At 50.6% G+C, this 5,621-nt stretch overlaps 1 long non-coding RNA gene across 1 annotated transcript; it reads right to left on the reverse strand.

The window, feature by feature from the left end:
- Positions 1-1,550: 1,550 nt before the first annotated feature.
- LOC102958534 lies at positions 1,551-4,669 on the reverse strand. Its single transcript, XR_445119.3, has 3 exons — positions 4,445-4,669; positions 3,982-4,184; positions 1,551-2,233 (listed from the first exon to the last, which is right to left on the reverse strand). It is a non-coding gene; the product is annotated as an uncharacterized LOC102958534 (long non-coding RNA).
- Positions 4,670-5,621: the final 952 nt, after the last annotated feature.

The following is a 5,621-nucleotide window of genomic DNA, read 5'->3' on the forward strand; positions in this document are numbered from 1 at the left end:
AGCAGGTGCCGACAGAATAAAAGCCAAGGTCCAGGGCGCGTATTCCCACACGTATGGAAAAGCCGTTTTTGAGAGGGTGAGACTCTGATCCCATCGCTATCTGCACATGCCTGATTTTCCTTGGCCATTTGTCTGCACATAAAATTCCACGCAGTGCTATGGCCATGTACACCCTGCGTGATTATTACGGGAGTATCGTAAGGGTATCTTTTTTCCTGTATAATATAAACAGGCCATAGATCAGATCTTGAAATAGCTACTAAGCTTCTTCCATTTTTATCTCAAACATCTCTGGGAAATACTTCTTTGAACGCTAGCTGGGCGCCGTCTCGGACCATTCCAGGAGGGCGACACATTTGCTAATTAACATTTGGCTTAAATACTTTAAATACTTTGACAGCTCGGCGTGTTTCAAGTGAGGCCTCAAAAACTCTTTACTTCTTACGTTTATAGCTGACTGGACGCACTCCGGGGGAGGTGAAGGGGGACCTGATGGGGGGACCTGATGGGATTTCGGGCTGAATCTCAGTGTCTTCCCCACCCCCACCCCCTCGGGCCACTCCAGAAGTCACAGCGCCATCTGCCGGGCAGCAAGGGAGCCGCGTCAGAAGGCCAAGGTTTCTGCTCTGGCAATCCAATTAGAAAGCTTCAAAAATGTGTTTCAGTCGCCCTGTGCCGTGGTTTCATAGCCAGGAGGGCAAGGACGGGATACTCCAGGCAGACGCGCAGGAAAGTGGCCACAGCCTTTTGACATGCCTCTGGTCTGCAGCAATTTTGAAAACACTCTAGCCCCTTGCCCTCCCCTGTCACCCCCAAAGAGAAGGTTAAAGAGAGTGAGAGCGTTGCTATGTTTAATTTCTAAGAGTTTTAGATGAGTTATGAATTTCTGGGGTGAAGATTTATTTTCCCAGTGGTCGGCACGCACCTTTTCCTCCCCACACTCCCCCGGGCTGGGGGCAAAGGGGGTACACACACACACACACACGTGCTCACACCCACCCTGGGGTTCTTTAACCTGACAAGGCTTCATGAACACGAGAGAGCAAAAACTAGGATAACCCAAATATTATTCTGAATCCCCTTTCCAGGCACTTAAGCAAAACAACTACCATTTTTGAAGTTTGTGTAACTCTTCCCTAAAAATATAATCACATTCCGATTATCCATCCGAATGATGTCAATTTCTGGATTTTCTTAGGCAAATAACTGGCTTGCTTTTCTCATTCTCCCTGCTCCTAACCGATCGCTGGATTTGCCTTGAAATTTGAGCATTAATTACTTTCTCTTCGTAATTAAGCGCAGGGTATTCTTTTCATCGGAGAACTGTGTCCTTTCAAAACTGCCCTGACTCCCTGGAATAGTTTCGTGAAAAGAAGTAAATTGTAGACTAGAATATTAACATTCTTACAATCCTCCCAATATTTCACAAAGACGTTCAGAAGATTTTTAAGAAATAAGCAACTCATGTTAAATGAAAATTACAATTAAATTTATTAAGTATCACAAAGCATCCATTTTTAAAGAGAAACATTTTTACTGAACCTTACTTTTCTTTATTGCACATCATAAAAATTTTTTTAAGTGTCCTAGGAGCCTAAAGTCAGGCTTGCTATTGCGTTACCGTCAGGGATTACTTCATTTCATATATATATGTGTGTGTGTGTGCGCGCGCGTGCATGTATACCAAAGTATTTACATTTTGTAACTTAATTTCTCACTCAGTTTGAAAGATCTGGACATTATAAAGGCAAGCTCATTTTCTGCTGGAACAAAATGAGAAAATGAAAATTTTAAAATTCATTTTATTAGGTAAATTCAGCGGGGACTCACTGCTCGCCCTGAAATAAGCCAGCCTCCTTCTGTGTACTTTCGCCATCTTTCGGAGCCTCCAAATGAGAAGTGGAGGGAGTCACGCTGGTAAGCACCCTCCCCACCCCTCCCCTCCCCATGGATGTTTGTGCAGAAACTGTAGAGGTTCCTTTTCCAAAAGCCAGAGTGGTGCCGACGGCTGCCAGAGGGGTTCACGGAGGAGCCCTACAGACAGTGTGCTGGTAGAGAAAGAAAGGGGAGGCAGGACGGACGGACGGACAGGGGCAGAGAGGCGCTGGAGGAAGAGGACTCACGATTTCCAATGTCTGCTGCTGTCGGTCTCCTGGTCCCGGTTCCAAAAGGAAACGTGGCTCTTTTGTGCAGAACCAGAAATGAGCATCCAGGAAGCCAGCAAACTCACTAGCTAAACGATCAATAGAGAAACACAACAAAATAAATTACCAAATTTGGGGGGAGAGGGTTTCTCCCATGAAGGAAAAGAAAATGCGTCAAGGGGAGAGGGGGTGGGCAGGAGCCTATTTTATTTTTTCCCGTGACCGGAGCTGGGCCCCAGGTTGGCCTCAGTGTGAAGCCGGGTATTTGCTCTCCTGTACCCACATGACATAAAGGGTCACCCGGCTGACTCAGGGCTCGGGCTCCCGGCAAACCCCGAGGCCCGCTGTGTGAGTTGTCCGAGTTCCTGCCGCAGATCTGAAATGAGTTTTCCTATGAAAATACACTGAAAACTCAGCGACCCCCGCCCCTAACGAATGCCTTCAGTGACAGGAAATGTTAACCATTTTAAGTGCTTTTTATTTGCATTTGCTCCACGGCTGGAGGAGCGAGGGAGAAAGGTACTCTTAATGGCTGGGGGTGAAGGAGACGGAGGGGGCAGCCGGGCTGGCAGTTTCTGGGCACGGGGGGAGCATCCTGGGTCCCGAGTCACCCCAGACGACAGCGACCTCGCCCTGAATGCCCGCGGAAGGAGGAAAGGGTCTGCACGCTGCAGTGAGTCGTATTCCAAATTCTCTCGTGTTGTTGATAAATGAGAAGCCAGCACCTTCTACCCGCCAGCCAGCCAGCCGGGGAGGCTACAGACAAGGGCCCATCTTGCAGTGTTTGTGGTGCCAAGATGTGTTTGTGTTGAGTGTTTTCTCCCCGGGATCAAAAGGGGGGAAAAAGATTTTTCCCCCCAAAATCAACTAACCACCGCAGCTCGGAAACACAGGGAATGTGTACAACATTGTCCTTCAGAAATCCATCTTGAATTTTTTTTAAGTCCTCTCTTTGATCAGAAGCCGACAAAGAATGACATTTTTCTCCATTCTGTTGCATTTAACATGGACTGGCATGGGGTGAGTTTAAACAAACAGATGGCCCAGGCATGAACGTTCCTTTCAGTCAGAGAGGCTGGAGGTGGGCTGGCCTGAGGGGGCGGGGCGCTGCTGTCGGGGGGACCCGGTACAGAGAGGGGGGCAAATAGGGCAGCATCCCCGGGGCAGTTAAGACAGGACTAAACCCATGATGAGAACCACGTACGCTACCTCCGTGCCCTGGGCCTGGGGTCCCCCTTCGAGCCTACAGGGTAATGGGAAATCCTTCAGCAGAAAGAGACGGCCCACTGCATTCCAAGGTGTCAAGGAAGGAAAACAAAACAAAACAAAAACCCTTCCAAGTGGATTTCAGATCATCGAGTGCCCAGGGAGTGCACAGTAAGAAGGGTAGGCGGGGAGAAGGGCCAGGTGCTTGTGGGAAATTTTGCACCAGAGCCTAGCTCTAGGCCCCTCGACAGGCAACGGGAAACTGAGAAAGGCCAGCCCTCGGTTGAGAGGCTTTACGGGGCAGGCATAAGCCGGGCCCACTCCCTCTAAGCCCCATCAGAACAGCCACTTGTGGCCTCCGTGTGTGGACTCTGAGCCACTGACACATGGCCACCAGGAACCAGGAGGATGCACACACCTAGGACACATGTTCCGGGACATGTGGACACTCTGAGGTCACTGCTGAGAGCCACACAATTGTGTCTTCCCCACGTCGGAGAATGGAGGTGTTGAGTGATGCCTGTCTCCCCATGGATGTTCCCCTTGACCTCAGAGACCCTCAAGACCCCTCCTCCTCAAGTGCACAGAGACCACAGAAGAGGGACAGACCTCCTCACCACTGCCCACGTACCAGGCGTTAAAAGAAGTCCCCAAAGCCCAGCCAAGTGTTTGGATGAGGTCTGTCAGCTGGCATCGGGGCCAGCGTGTGATAATGCAGAGGGCACATCGCAAGAGATGGTCCAAGCCGGCTTCTCTGTTTTCCCTTGTTCTGCACCCCCCACAAGCATAACCTCCTCCCCGTGCTCCTTCCTCTTGTGGGCTCAAGGTGGGCAGCTGCAAGGAAGGGAAGAAAGTTACAGTCGGATGGAGTAATTTATTAGCAATCATGAACGCCCTCGAGAGTGCAGTCAATTAGAGGCCGTGCGTTTACTAGAAGCTCAACCAGACCAGGGGAGCTGGGGACGCTAACCACAAATACTGACAAGGCCACGCAGTGAGCACAGTCAGGGGCCCTGTGGCTGGAGGCCCCCACAGCCCCGGGGCCGCCCCGCCCTCGTACCTCCCATGGCCGTGTCTCCATTCCCCGAGCTGACCTGTCCCCAAGCTCGAGTGCTCAGATTCCAGCTCTCCACCACGCTGGGGCAGACACAGCCCCATGCCCGGAGCTGGCAGCATCCTGACAAGCTGGCGAAGGCAAGAGAGCCTACAGGGGGAGGAAGAGGAAGAATGTTCTAGAAGAGGACAGAGTCCAGACTCTGGGCCAGAATGCAGGCAGCATCCACACACTCTTCTACTGGTCTTTCTCTGAAACACAAACAATAAACCAGGGGCGGCGGGAACACATGTGTAAAAACAGTGTGCGGGCTGCATACATACACACACGCACACACACACCTCCTTGGTGTCATTTATTTAAAGCCCAGACTATGTCTTCTTACTAAGGGCCTTTTTTTTTTTCCACACTGTTTTAGCCCCTACTCTCACAGAGCTTCCCTCCTTAATGTAAACCTAGGGATTTCCCACAGCACTGGAGCTGGAATGTTCTAAAATGCTAGCATCGACACATTTCTACTCCATTTTATTACAGAAACGTTATTTTATGGCACGGAGAGTATGGTGTGTGTGAAAAGCAGGCAAAGGAGGGGTCCTCCTGCAGAGGGGGGGCTGCCCGCGGTGCCGCTGCCTCGTATAAATCCCCAGAAGTGACAGTCAAGCAGGCAGGAGAATTTGGGAAACCAACAGACAAAATATACAGTGCAGCCCGTGGGCCTCACCTTTACAAGGCAGAGAGAGCTTCTGGAATAGATGGGCCGGGACCTCCGGGGCCGCTCATTAGGCACTTGATGAATTGGACGGGGGGCCCACGGCCCTCCTGGGGTGGCGAAATGCTCAAAAACCAAGTTTTATTAACCTAATAAAATGAAAAGGAAAAGAAAAGTCAGGGAAATTTCAGCTAAAAGGATAAAGGCAGGAAGCATAGTAAGTTCAGCTACTTTGACTACATTTAGACCCATTCTGGCGGACAACAGCAGTTCCCACAAAGACCCCGCGTTCCTGATGCTGGATCTCAGCTGACTGGCCAGCAATGTGCCACCGCTGGTCTGGAGACATCCGGGGTGCCTTGTGCTCACGCTCTCAGGAATGAATTATAAGCCCGTACTTTTTCACCTCCTCTAATGCCAAAGCCAGGGAGTGCAAGAAGGGAAACCGGCAAAGGGCACTCCTTGGGGCAAACAGGGCTTCCGGAGAGTGACCCTGCCCGACCCTGGG

The sequence above is a fragment of the Panthera tigris genome, chromosome E2, assembly GCF_018350195.1.
Source record: "Panthera tigris isolate Pti1 chromosome E2, P.tigris_Pti1_mat1.1, whole genome shotgun sequence".
Taxonomy (NCBI): domain Eukaryota; kingdom Metazoa; phylum Chordata; class Mammalia; order Carnivora; family Felidae; genus Panthera; species Panthera tigris.